This window comes from Carassius carassius, chromosome 43 (genome assembly GCF_963082965.1).
Source record: "Carassius carassius chromosome 43, fCarCar2.1, whole genome shotgun sequence".
In the NCBI taxonomy this organism is placed as follows: Eukaryota; Metazoa; Chordata; class Actinopteri; order Cypriniformes; family Cyprinidae; genus Carassius; species Carassius carassius.
The window spans coordinates 4,479,391-4,493,316 of NC_081797.1; the positions used below are offsets into that span (position 1 = coordinate 4,479,391).

Sequence of the window (13,926 nt, forward strand, 5' to 3'; positions counted from 1 at the left end):
ACAAAAAAGACATGCTTGTCCTGTGGTGCAGTAGTAGGATCAGATGATAATACTGTGTTTCTTTCATATTCACTTGCAAAAAGTACCAGGGTAACATGATGGTATCTGATGATAAGACCACAGTGCGCTTTTGTAAGGGTCCTGTTACCTTTCTGTACCATGGTATTTACATTGTATTTTTGTATTCAACAGAAGGTGGATGGGCCACATACAAATTGATAAAAAAGAAAGATGATGGCAAATGAAATTTTTGGGTACATTTGTAAATATAAACTCATAACCAGGTGTACTATAGAAGTTTTATATATATATATATATATATATATATATATATATATATATATATATATATATATATATATATATATATATATATATATATATATGTATGTATATATATATATATTTTTTTTTATTTTTTTTTTTATATATAAATATATTTTTCCTTTATTGCAATAATAATAATTAGTATTACATTTAAATATTATGTTCTTAATTATTTATATATATATTCTTAATGAAACAAAAAATTTCTCTTTGTGTGTGTGATATTTATCTTTTTATTTTATCACTCGATAATCAAAAATAACTTTTAATACACATACATTTTATAGATAGATGGAAATAAATAATTTATTAATATTAATATAATAATAAAAACAATAATATAACAGCCTCTTGATTCATAAGTTGTGTAATTGCTCTAGTAAAATTAAATAATAACCGTGTTCGGTGCAAGAACCCTTGTCTGACAACAGTGAGGGAAACAGTAAAGTACTCCCAGCATGCATCAGGCTGGACACATGTTTTGTGGCAGACCCAGCGCCCACAGTGTGTGCTCACAGGAAGAGATAGAGCCCTCACTACAGCTTCTCATCTCTTGTTTGTGCACTGCAGGCATGGAGGGGCGGCTATAAGTTGCTTGTCTTGCGTTATCTCTCACAACGCCTCCACGACAGAGGCCCACAGGCGTCTCTGACAGGAAATTGATGCTCCGCTCCTCCAGAGACTCCACGCTCTTCCCTCGAAAGGATGAGTGCAGCTCCCTGTTGAAGTAGAGCTATCGTCTGCACTGTCAGGAACACGCTCCCGCTGCGGCGCTGCAGAAAACAGAGAGTTCAGATGTTAGACAGGGTGATTGAGCACCGAGCTGAATTTGAATAGGGAGCCCGCTAACGTGTGTGTTTCTCACAGTGGGTGCTGGAGCTGCGCAGGCGTCCAGGTTGGTGTCCCTGGAGCCGGGCAGGTCTGCGATCGAATCGCTCAGGTGGAAAAATGGTTTTATCGGGGGTGGAGGAACAGATAGCAGAAGCACTCAGTCGTTTTATGGGGACTTTGGAGTCTAGATGGAGAGTTTTGCTGGTTAGGGGTCAGAGATCTTCACAGAGCTGATCTTCTAAACACTTCAGCCACTTTCAACTGATTTCCTGCTGTACGGGCTTGATTTTACACCTCACATCTCCCAAAATACATACCTTAGGAAACTCTAAACCAGAGGTTTCTTCAGATTTCTAACCTGATGTTTTAAGATTTGGCATTTAACTTGCCCTAATGTTTGCACTACAGACATGCATAATACCTTAGATTTTACGTCTTGTTGAGGAGAGGTGTGCTATTATTTTATGTAACTGAACTTTTTGAACTAAAAAAAAAAAAACTATTGAAAAAGTCTCAAATATCATACTGTAAGTTTGGTTTTCAGTCATGTATAGATCTAAAATATATACTTGTATGTATATTTTTATTGGGAATTTTTCCGGAAATCCGAAAAATAGGTCCTATGTCAATTGTTTTGTCAAAATTAGGTTTTCATTAAACTGTTCTATAATTTTATAAGATCTTGTCTGTCATCTCTGAAAATATCTTGGCAAAATTCACTTTTTTAGTGCAGAAAAATAGAGGTGATTCCAGTCAAGGCGTACGTTTTATAGTTACAATACACTTTAGTAGAAAACACTATCATCCTTTAATACTTCACCGAGAAACTCAATTCATTTACTCCCCTTCTACTGTCTGACTGAATGTTTTCTGTGAAACATAAAAGGAGAGATGTACTGAAATGTTATTTTTCGTGTAATAGAAAGTGACGGATCTTTGAGCTTTCAAAGTTACAAAGAATCACAACAGTATCATAAAAATAGTCATTGTGACGTGTGCTCCGTATTAAAGAATAAACAAATATAAGTATTTTTTTTTATTTGAATAGTAACCTCTAACCCCTGATTGATGTATATAAGAGGATTGCATTGAGTCTGTAGCTTTGTTTCAAATGCATGGGAAGTAAATGAGTCACCTGACAGAAGAGAATGATAATAATGCTCACTGCAGGAGAGACTCTGGTCTGGAGAAATGCTCTGAATGACAGAAGCTCTTCAGATTTGAAGAGCTTCACTCACATGCTGATTATCTGATGTAAAAGAGTTTGTACGAGTGTTTATGACTGTGAGGGAACAAAACACTAGTGTGCCGGTGTCTGCCAAAGTAATGTTCAGGGTTTTTAGAGTATATAAAAGTGTGTGTTTATTATCACTGAGGAAAAGCGGTTCTCAGTCAGTCATGGTTAAAGAATGAACTAGGGCTTTCTAAAAATATCGACCTTCTGATTAATCCAATCTTTATTTGAACTATCAAAGTGTTTATATCCCTTCTGAATCCTAACGACAAAAGAAGTCATATTTTGCCTGTGTTTCCAGTCCATATTGAACGGGAATCAATAAAAAGGCTATGTACAGTGAAACAATGACAGGACAATATGTTTCTCCGTTGATTTGTCCATGCGAGCTGCACACAAAAATACGCAACAGGACCAGAGTAGTTCGATTCACAAAAAGTGACTTATGAACTAGTTAATTATAGTGAATCAAAAACATACAGCGTAACTTGTGTAGTCTGATTCGAGAACACATATGACTCTTATGAACTAGTTAATTGTAGTGAATCAAAAACATACAGCGCAACTTGTGTAGTCTGATTCGAGAACACATGACTCTTATGAACTGGTTCATTTTAGTGAATCAAAAACATACAGCGCAACTTGTGTAGTCTGATTCGAGAACACATATGACTCTTATGAACTAGTTCATTTTAGTGAATCAAAAACATACAGCGTAACTTGTGTAGTCTGATTCGAGAACACATATGACTCTTATGAACTGGTTCATTTTAGTGAATCAAAAACATACAGCGTAACTTGTGTAGTCTGATTCGAGAACACATATGACTCTTATGAACTAGTTCATTTTAGTGAATCAAAAACATACAGCGTAACTTGTGTAGTCTGATTCGAGAACACATATGACTCTTATGAACTAGTTAATTGTAGTGAATCAAAATCATACAGCGTAACTTGTGTAGTCTGATTCGAGAACACATATGACTCTTATGAACTAGTTCATTTTAGTGAATCAAAAACATACAGCGTAACTTGTGTAGTCTGATTCGAGAACACATATGACTCTTATGAACTGGTTCATTTTAGTGAATCAAAAACATACAACGTAACTTGTGTAGTCTGATTCGAGAACACATATGACTCTTATGAACTAGTTCATTTTAGTGAATCAAAAACATACAGCGTAACTTGTGTAGTCTGATTCGAGAACACATATGACTCTTATGAACTAGTTCATTTTAGTGAATCAAAAACATACAGCGCAACTTGTGTAGTCTGATTCAAGAACACATATGACTCTTATGAACTAGTTCATTTTAGTGAATCAAAAACATACAGCACAACTTGTGTAGTCTGATTCGCAAACACATATGACTCTAATGAACTGGTTCATTTTAGTGAATCAGAAACATACAGCGTAACTTGTGTAGTCTGATTCGCAAACACATATGACTCTAATGAACTGGTTCATTTTAGTGAATCAGAAACATACAGCGTAACTTGTGTAATCTGATTCATGAACACATGACATATTAACTGGTTCATTTTAGTGAATCAATAACAAAGCACAACTGGTGTAGTCTGATTTGTGAACACATGATAAAATAATATGGATAGACTATCATAGAGGTTGTTGTTGCTGTTGATTTTTGGGGAAAGTACACTTGAGATACAGTATATTTAGATGTTTATTGATGATTTTGGTATCCTGACAAATCAGCCAGTTTTAATACACTGCATTTTAAGATCTCTTTTGAAACTCCAGATGACATTACTGTTTCCATCAGAAGACAAAGCAGTCCTCATTTGCTCTCTATTTAATCTAATTTCCGTCTCGCAGAATCAATTGAGACATTACAGAGAGGTTAAGATATTAAAGCGCAACACTAAATCTTTCCAAATCTAAATCCGCTGGTGAAATAATGTGGATTTATTCAGCAGAACGTGTTTTGCAGCCACACACACGACAGCAGATTAGTGGGTGGCAGAACGACAGGAAGTGCATGAGCTCCCCTCCTCCGCAGCGCGTGATTGGACAGGAGCCTTTCTGTTTGTTTTTTAATGCTTAACCTCGATAAAACTATGATTACCAAAAGCATGTGTAATAATGGATTAAGACAAAGCCAATATGGGGGATAAGAATCACATGTTATAGGGAATAAAGACATTAATGATGATGATGAAAATGACTTGACTGTACAAAGACTTGTCTATTTTTAGAATATATAATGGAGATTGACTCTGTTTAGTTTCTTAAGTCCTCACCCAAAAATGATAATTTGCTAAAATATACTCATCCTCAGGCCATCCCCAAACAAGTTTATCATTATATCTTAAAATTCATAAAAATTGCTCCGCCTCTGAAATTTTTTTAATTTGAATGTAATTTAGGCAGGATGTCATTTTTGTATTTAATTATTTTAGTTCCTCGTTGAATATTCAGTTTTACTTGAAAATATGTGACATTACGGAAATAAAATGGGTTGTTAATGTCATTTCACATTGACTATTCATTCTATTTTGGGTTGTTTATTGAATTGTGTGTTTGCGAAGATCTTTCATTTAATTTTAATTCAAGTGTATTTTTGCATTTGACCTAGTTCCATATGCAAAGCCTGTTTTTTACCTGTAGGTATACTGAAAAAGAACGAAACACCCAGATATTCTCATTCTGGACACAGATTTGTTTTAATACACAGATCTCTCTCTGGAATATGACTCTTTGTTTAGTGTTGGTGTGCTTTAGAGCTGTGAGATGATCAAAGCTCATTCATGCACCTCTGTTTGTCTCTGAACCCCATAGCTCTCCGCTGATTCGCCAACATTACGAACGTCTGGAAAAACTCAGAAACACAGCGTGCATTTCAAACTTTTAGAACGACACAATATCTGCATAGATTTTTTTTTAAATAAAGAGCTTCCCACAACACACACAGCATTCAGCCTCTGGCTTCTCGGCAAACACTTCTTCTAGACCAATTTAATGAGTATTACTCAGTATTTTCGAGATTACCGCCCCCCAAATCCCCCTCCCTCCTCATTCGCCATCGTTTTACGTGGAGAAATAAACCGCTCCCCCCTCCAGATGTAGGCTTTTCACTCACTGTGAGATGAGGATTTAAAATCTGCCGCTGTCAGCCTCCTTCAGAACGCTTCATAAGCATCTTTGAGACAAAGTTTCACTAAGCCGCTGCTTGCTTTTCTTCAGCTCCTTTCACGTGGACCGCACAAGTGTTGTGCTTGTGAACGCAGTCCTATTTTCACAGTAATCACTGTTTATTTTATTTCTAGGGCTGAGGAAAACCCTTTCTTGGCATTGTAGTGTTTGGATTGGATGATTAGTTTACATTTCTCTTGCAGTTTCACAGACGTTAGTACTGAGAGTGTGTTTTACTGAGCGACTGTGTTTTATGTTTAACTTTTAAAAGTAGCGTGTTGCGTTATTTTGGTAATCGTAAACAAAAAGCAACTTGCGTTACATCATTCATTTAAAGGGTTAGTTCACCCAAAAATGAAAGTTCTGTCATTAATTACTCACCCTTGTGTTGTTTGAAACCCGTTAGACGTTCGTTCATCTTCGGAACACAATTTAAGATATTTTTGATGAAATCTGAGAGCTGTCTGATCCTCCCATAGACAGCAAGGTTTCACATTCAAGGTCCAAAAAAGTACCAAGATGTTCGACAAAGTAGTCCGTGTGACATCAGTGGTTAAGTTACGAAGCTACGAGAATACTTTTTTGTGCAAAGAAAACAAAAATAATGACTTAATATACACAACTATTAGTGTTGTGTAAAAATGTATATACGTATTTTAAAGTTGTGTAAAATTTGATGTGTATGTGTGTATATAAATACGTAAAAAAAAATTATGTATATATATATTTATTTTTATTTATATATACAGATATATTAAAGAAAAGGAAAAACAACATTTACTCTTTAGCATTTTTGTCAAATGTTAATGTTGCAATTTTTTTATAGTACATATTGGCCAAAACATTTGGTTTTATAATTCTTTAAATTTTTTAATAAATTATGTAAAATAAAAGCAAAACATAACATTTGCTTACTACTTTCTATTATTTGCTTATATAACAGTTTACTAAAACATTTTTTATTTCATAATTCTTTTAATTTCAACAGGTTGTAAAAAAAAAAAGGTTTACTAAAATAAAAGTGCAACATCAACATTTTGCAAAAAAGGAGATGTGTTTTCATTTTCTTTATTTTTTATTGACAAGTATAAACAAAATGCCAAAAAAATGCTTCTAAAATCAACATATGTGTCTCTTTACAAAAAGGAGACATTTACACTTGCATTGATTAGAACATAAATAAGTTGTGTGTAAAAGTAACAGTCTGTTAAAGGGTGTAAATTCAAAACAGAATATTTACCTGTAGAGTCCAAAAAGTAGTGTAACATCATCTCCTCTTCTGCAATAACAGTCATTCCGGTCGAGCTCAGTCAGTCCCAGGCTGACAATCGTTGGGCGTGAAGGAGATTTCCGATTAAACTAGGTCCGAACCAGGAATCTTTAAAATAAATAGGAAAAATCAGCATGTTCCTAGGGGAGCCCTGCATCTTTATGCGGATCTTTCTGATTTCCATATCCTAAACCGCAGTTAAACATCTATAAATCAGGCCCTGCATGCCACGCACTTCTGCAAGCATGAATTTTGAATGGCAGCGCAACTACAGTGCTTTCTCAGGAGAGGACGGCCGTCCCCCGATTCCACGCTTTCTCAGAGCACAGAGCAAAATCTTTGAGAGAACTTCCACAACTTTGAGCAGAATCCCTTGGTATTTGGCATTGTATTGCAGGCTTTATAATGACATTCAGAGATGGTATAAACAGGCATTTTATCTTTGAGGAAGCGCAGCAGGAGAGGTTTACACTGCATTTGTTGCGGGATCCGTTGCAGGAGCGAGAGATTGAACACGGGGGTCTCAGGTGTCCTAAAAACTCCGAACACTTTGAATGTGTTTGTCATGGGTTGGAAAACAAGTGTTTTTAGAAGTTTTATTCTGGAGAGGGTTTAATGTTAATGAGATAAGGCCTCAGAGCGGCGGATCACAGAGAATGCTGCTTATCAGGTTTGCAGTGGTGCTTTTGCAAGGTTGAATTAACAATACATAAATAACAACGGTAAAAGTGTTTGCCTTCACCCTTGGTGCTTACGGTTTCTGCAGTGTTTACCGGCTCTGGAGTCTGTCGACATTTTTGTCAACTGAAAGTTTTGTCGTTTGCCCTTCCTTTACGTCTCAAATCTTTTGACTTCAGGTTTTTATTCCCTGAGGGCTCTTTCACTTTAGATCATTTGGTGCTGAAGATGTTTTTGTTTGTTTGGTATAAAACAATTTTTTTTTAATTAAAGGAATTTAAAAAAAAAATTGTTTGATTTATGGTTAACCAGAAAGATTATAATTATTTTATTGCATAAATTTTTTTTACACAGAATTTGCTCAAAACATAAATATAAAAAATGTACGCAACATTTGCTTAAAGAATATCGTTGTATATTTTAGCAGATTGTGTGAAATAAAAGGAGATTTACTAATTTACTTTTTTGTAAACTGATAATTTTGTGTTTTGTTTTATTTGAAAATGTTGAATAAAAACATTTTTGCAACATTTGCTCAAAAAATATGTGCATCTAGAAATGTTATGCAACTATTACTGTAAAAATGCAACATTACTAAAAATATTTATATTTCATTGTTTTTTAATTTCAGCAAAAAATAAATCATAATTATTTTCATTTTAGCAGTTAAATGAAATAAAAGGAAAGACAACTTTTACATTTCTGATTTTGTTCTCTTTGAAAATGTTGTGCAAAAAAACTTATGCAATGTGCTCAAAATAGTTATATAGCATTTCGTCTAAAAATGCTACATTTTTTAAACATATTTTCAGGCGTCTTTTCAGTTCAATTATATAAATATATAATTTTTTTTTTTTCATTATTACATAATTATTTTTATTTCAGCAGATTTGTGAAATGAAAATAAAACTCAACATTTAGTTTTTATGTTAATGTAGTGTTTCCTTGTGTATTTCAAAATAGCTCAATTCCCTGAAGGGCTCTGAGCGTTTACTGCCAAATGCTTTATTTGTTTGGTGTAAAACGTTTTAGCAAACATATCCAAAGTAAAAATGATCTTTTTTTTTACCCTTAAGGCAGCATTTGTTTCTTGTTTTAAGCATAAACCTCAGTAAATTGTGTTAGATTGATGTTTAACACAAGAAAAAACAAGGTCTGGTATCTTGAAATCCTTATATTGCATGCTAAAGGCATCCAAAAATGCAGTTTAATCCTTGTATGTGTATTATATGCTATTAGATGACTGTTAAAGAAATGAATCCAGCACTTCGAGCTGGTTGAAGGCAAACCAGATCTTTTAACCCCATTACACTGCTGTATGTAGGTCAGAAGATTTATAGGTTGCGATCGATCACGGCACAATCGGCGCCAGCCATTTTTCATTCCCATAATTGGAAACTTTGCAGCAGGATGTGGCAGTTTGAGTTTGTTTGGTCAGGACATTGTGCTGGGCTCAGATACGGTCAAGTTTACTGTACTGTCTCTATCTGATTGCATTTGAGCTTTTTCTCACTGTAATACAATATAGTTTTCTGAAGAGGTCTTAATCCTTTCTGCATCAGATCTTCTGGACTGAACAATACCCATGATTCATAGCAATATCAGAAAAGTCAGGGTCAAGGTTTTGCTGCTCATCATAGTCTGGTTTGCCTTTGCTGGTAAACACTGTAAGTACTGTGTATAACAATACATACTTGATTTATTGTCAGATTTTGACTGCCGATGCCGATATCTTGGAAAGCAGGGGGGCCGATAGCCGATATAAAGCCGATATATGTGTGTGTGTATATATATATATATATATATATATATATATATATATATATATATATATATATATATATATATATACAGTCATGGCCAAAAATATCGGCACCCTTGGTAAATATAATCAAAGAAAGCTGTGAAAATTAATCTGCGTTGTTAATCCTTTTGATCTTTTATTAAAAACATTCACAAAAATCTAACCTTTCATTGGATAATAATAATTTAAAATGGGGAGCACACAGCACAAAGTGAAACTGACATAAATATGACAGTGGGCAAATGCACAAAGCGCAAATCAAGAGTTTAAAGTTTAAAGCATTCAATTAACACGGGCCGACCGTCACACAGAGAATACGTGATCATGCTGGATAAAAATGGACACTTCTCAAGATCTCACAGCTGGATTCGACTAAATTTGCAAGGTTTGTGAAATTAAATAATCATTAGTCATTAAAAGATTTGTTTAAATGAAATACATTTGTATTTGCTTAATGATGATGACAAAACGAGAAAGTATTATAATATTCGCCTTTCTATTAATAATAATATTTTCAATAATAATACTTTTTGTATGAATTCATTCGTTTAACTGTTCTATCTGATTATTAGACAGACTTCTATCTGTATGAGACAGAACTGTTAACGACGACAGTAAACAAGAGGGAGAGTGTGAGCACTGTGTGTTCAGGCGCTGCCTTTCTCAGCGCCGTCAAAATAAAAGTCCCACCTCGAACACATCAGCCAAGCAGAAAAAACGTATCGGCCGAAGCCGATATTTGAATAATGCCAAATATCATCCAGTATATCGGCCTTGCCGATATATCGGTTGACAACTAGCTCTCATCACCCGATAATATCTGCAAAAAGATATATCGGTTGGGCTTTAATTTGTATATATTTATATATGTAATGTATTACAAGTATAACTAAATATATTACATAATTCTATATTTATAATTCTGTATTTAATTTTATACGCACACAAATATATATATATATATATATATATATATATATACACACGTACATACTTACACACACACACACACACACACACACACACACACACGTACACATATATATTTTATATCAATTGGAATGCAAAAGCATTATTCTCTCCAGATCTTCCGGGAGCTATATGTAGGAATCACAGACCTTTTTGGAAAATCAGAGGCAGATGGTGATCCAGTAAATGAGGCACAAATGTGTCGGCACTCTCAGGTGGTTTCCATAGGCAACAGTATGGTGCACACGTGTTGAATGTGCAAATTTATTAAACTCTACTGTCTTCAGCGCCTCGTTCTCTCGGCTGAGCCTCCAACCACAGGTTCACGTTCTGAGGTCGCGTGCGCAGGTCACTGCTGATATTTATAAAGCTTTCTCCGTAAGTATTCTGATCCGACGCCGGCCTCCTCCATGCCCCCGAAATCCATATTCATCAGGATATGAAAGGTTATAACTTGTCCTACATCAGCACTTCTGCTCGCCACTTAATTAGATCTTATATTTCATCGGAGCTTTGAGCTGAAACTTTTCGCTCATGCTGATTACAGGCCAACAAAGTTGTACTGTACGTAGCTCAAGCACGGTGCGATGCTAGCGGCTCACCGCTAAAACCCCCCCGTCTAGCCAAGCGTTTGAGCTTTGATTTGCCTCTAATGGAGGTTGTGTTCGCCTCTTGTTGCACCAATAAGACTAATTAGGCTTTGGTGTGAATAATTAAAGTGGTGTAGCGTGACCAGCAGTAGTAACAAGTACATTCGGGGAAAAGCAATTATCGAATTTAGCACCTGCAAAGACATTTATCCTTTTTAGCATTTTGTTGTTGTTGTAAGGAAGCAGTTCTGGCTGTGTTTCAAACCCTGGTGAGCTACATAGACAACTGTCTGTTGAGGCAGCATACTATCTATCTATCTATTATTTAGCCATATGTGTGTGTGTGTGTGTGTGTGTGTGTGTATTGTTATATTTCTGCTTATAAATTGTTAACAATAAATCTAATATATTTAATGTGTTATTAATTCATGTTTCTTAATATATTTCCTAATATAATAAATGATTATTATATTCATGTACATTTTTATATATACAATTTAAGATATGATTATAGACTTTATTTTTATGCAAATATATACATATTAATTTATTTTTTATTTAGTCATTCATTCATAGATTAAGTATATACCGTGTGTGTAGAAAAACTGCAATATATATATATATATTATATTTTAAATGAGCTATTAAAAGTCCAAAAAGAGCAAAAAAATAAAATAATCATAAAATATAAGCTGCATAAATTTCTTTGTGTGAACACATTAAAATTGTTGTGAAACTTTATTTAGAATTTTAGTATATGCTGTACATGATATACGCATGCAAATTAATAGTAATTGAAGTTTGTTGAATTCATTTTTTGCCTTATTTGTGTATGGCAGAAAGTGTAAGAATAGTGTGCGATTGTGAATTCAGTCCTAGCGCTGGGATTGACTGAACTGTGGATTCATGAAGCTGCTTTAGAATTCAGCCGAAAACTCTTAGAAAGCTGATGAATTGCAGTTTCGGGACACAGCCTCAGTGTGTGTTTAATACAGAGGAAATCTGTTGATCGAACGTATGCGAGTGATTTCCGGAGAACTCCCTCGCTGCTCTTCTGGGGTTTGAGATCCTCATTGGGGTGTTTCTCTGATGCTAGCTGATGCTAAAGCCGTACTGGAGAAAGCTGGTCTGCTGTCTTCCCACAACGCATTAATATTTGATGGCCTCCCCCTGCCCTCGCTGCCAGCATCTAACTTATTTACGCCTCTCAAATCCCCTAATAAGGGTACTTAGATTGATTCTCTCCCTAACCAGGCTCCATTACAGATTAAACAGGTCTAAAGAAGAGAGAATGATGATTTGAATGAGAGAGAAGATTACAGGAGCTGTGTGATTTATCTGAATGTTACACACACCTCACTCTCTCTCTCTCTCTCTCTCTCTCTGTTTCAGAGTCGTGGAGGTTGAACAGACAGACATCTCACTCTTATGTCAAGCATCAATTAAAGCAATTTTCGCCTTGGAAGTAAGTGTCTTCTTGCTCTGTTAGAGATTATTAACATCTCCACTACAGCTGTAGTTGATTTTTTTCCTTCTTAAGGGAACAGTTCTCCCAAAAGTGTTACATTTTTACATAATGGCTGTAATAAAACCATGGGAAACATTTCATATATTGTTGCAAATTTTATGTAGTTGTAAAAATTTATGATTTATATTTTATATTATATTTATATTATATATATATATATATATATATATATATATATATATATATATATGTATGTATATATATATATATATATATATATATATATACTTTTTTATATCGTATCAATATGTGTTATTATTAAAATGTTATTATACATATATTAAAATGCTAATATAGTGTATAAAAATAAAAATATTAAATAACATTTGAAGCAATTAAGAAATAAAAAATATGATAATAGAAAATATAAAATTTAATCATATAATGTCATGAAAATATATTTTTTTAAATGAAATGTTTTTGTAAATTATTTATTTTATATATATATATATATATATATATATATATATATATATTAGCTGTCAATTGATTAAAAAATTTACTAATTAAGCAAATATTTTTTCTGAAATTAATTGCGATTAATCCCACCTTACAATAAAGTTTTAAAATACTTTTAAATTGCAATAATTTCACATTAATTCTTCAAATTAAAACAAAATAAAGACAGCCTATATTTTTTAGATTTGTTTAATGGTATTTTTTTTATGACTGAAGGCCAATCTCACTGATACCAATACTACAGATATCTCTATAAAAAAGTTAACCACTGTTAACAATTCAACATTACACTATAACTGAAAGCTATCACTTTTAACATTTATTAGACTTTAAAAACAACTTGTTTTACCTGAACTTAAAACAATCTTAACATAAACCCATTACAATAAATGTCATATTTACCTGTGCCCTTCAGCAGAAATATACAGAATTTGAAATAGAAGTTATCAAACACTAAACTCTAAATAAAATATAGATTTCCTTGATTTTCTCTTTGTTGAAAAGACATCACAGCAACTGGTTATTAGGTTGTTTTGGCTGCTATTACTTTAAGAGCTGCCGCTGCTGAACATGATGCAGATCTGACACGCATTGGGTGCTTCTCAATATCCCTCCTCATCTCCTTGCTCCTCCGTCCTCCATCCTATGACCCGGAATCCAATCGAGCACATCCATCTTGAAGGACATGTCAATTCTCTAACTGCACCAAGAGGAGGCGAGGATCGAGGAGGGAGGAGGCTTCATGAGGAGCGATGAGCGAGGAGACACAGGTGTATCCTATGCGGAAGTCTTTTATTGGCTTAACGTGATGCACGTATAAATTCTCCTCCCCCTTCACATCTGTTTTAATCATTTTTATTTATATTTTACCTTTTCACTTCAAATAAACCATGCATGTCATATATTTCAAACAGGGCATCTTGCTTTATTAATATTTATTATGAATGTCTTAATTAACAAACTTCAACAACATAAGGGCAGATCCCTTTAATCACAGCTGATGACACCTTGAAGGAACGCTGAAGGGAGTGAGGATAAATCATTTCACTTGATTCAAGTCCTCCATCCTCACGTCTTTT

The 13,926-nt window shown here is 34.1% G+C and overlaps 1 protein-coding gene across 2 annotated transcripts in view; it reads left to right on the forward strand.

Annotated features, from left to right (window-relative positions):
* Positions 1-13,926, forward strand: part of plxnb2b (plexin b2b) — a 161,379-nt gene that overhangs the window by 92,270 nt on the left and 55,183 nt on the right. For both annotated transcript variants that reach the window (XM_059536883.1, XM_059536884.1), the window contains one exon: positions 12,253-12,325. The gene's annotated coding sequence lies outside the window, so the exon portion shown is untranslated. The remainder of the gene's footprint in view (positions 1-12,252; positions 12,326-13,926) is intronic.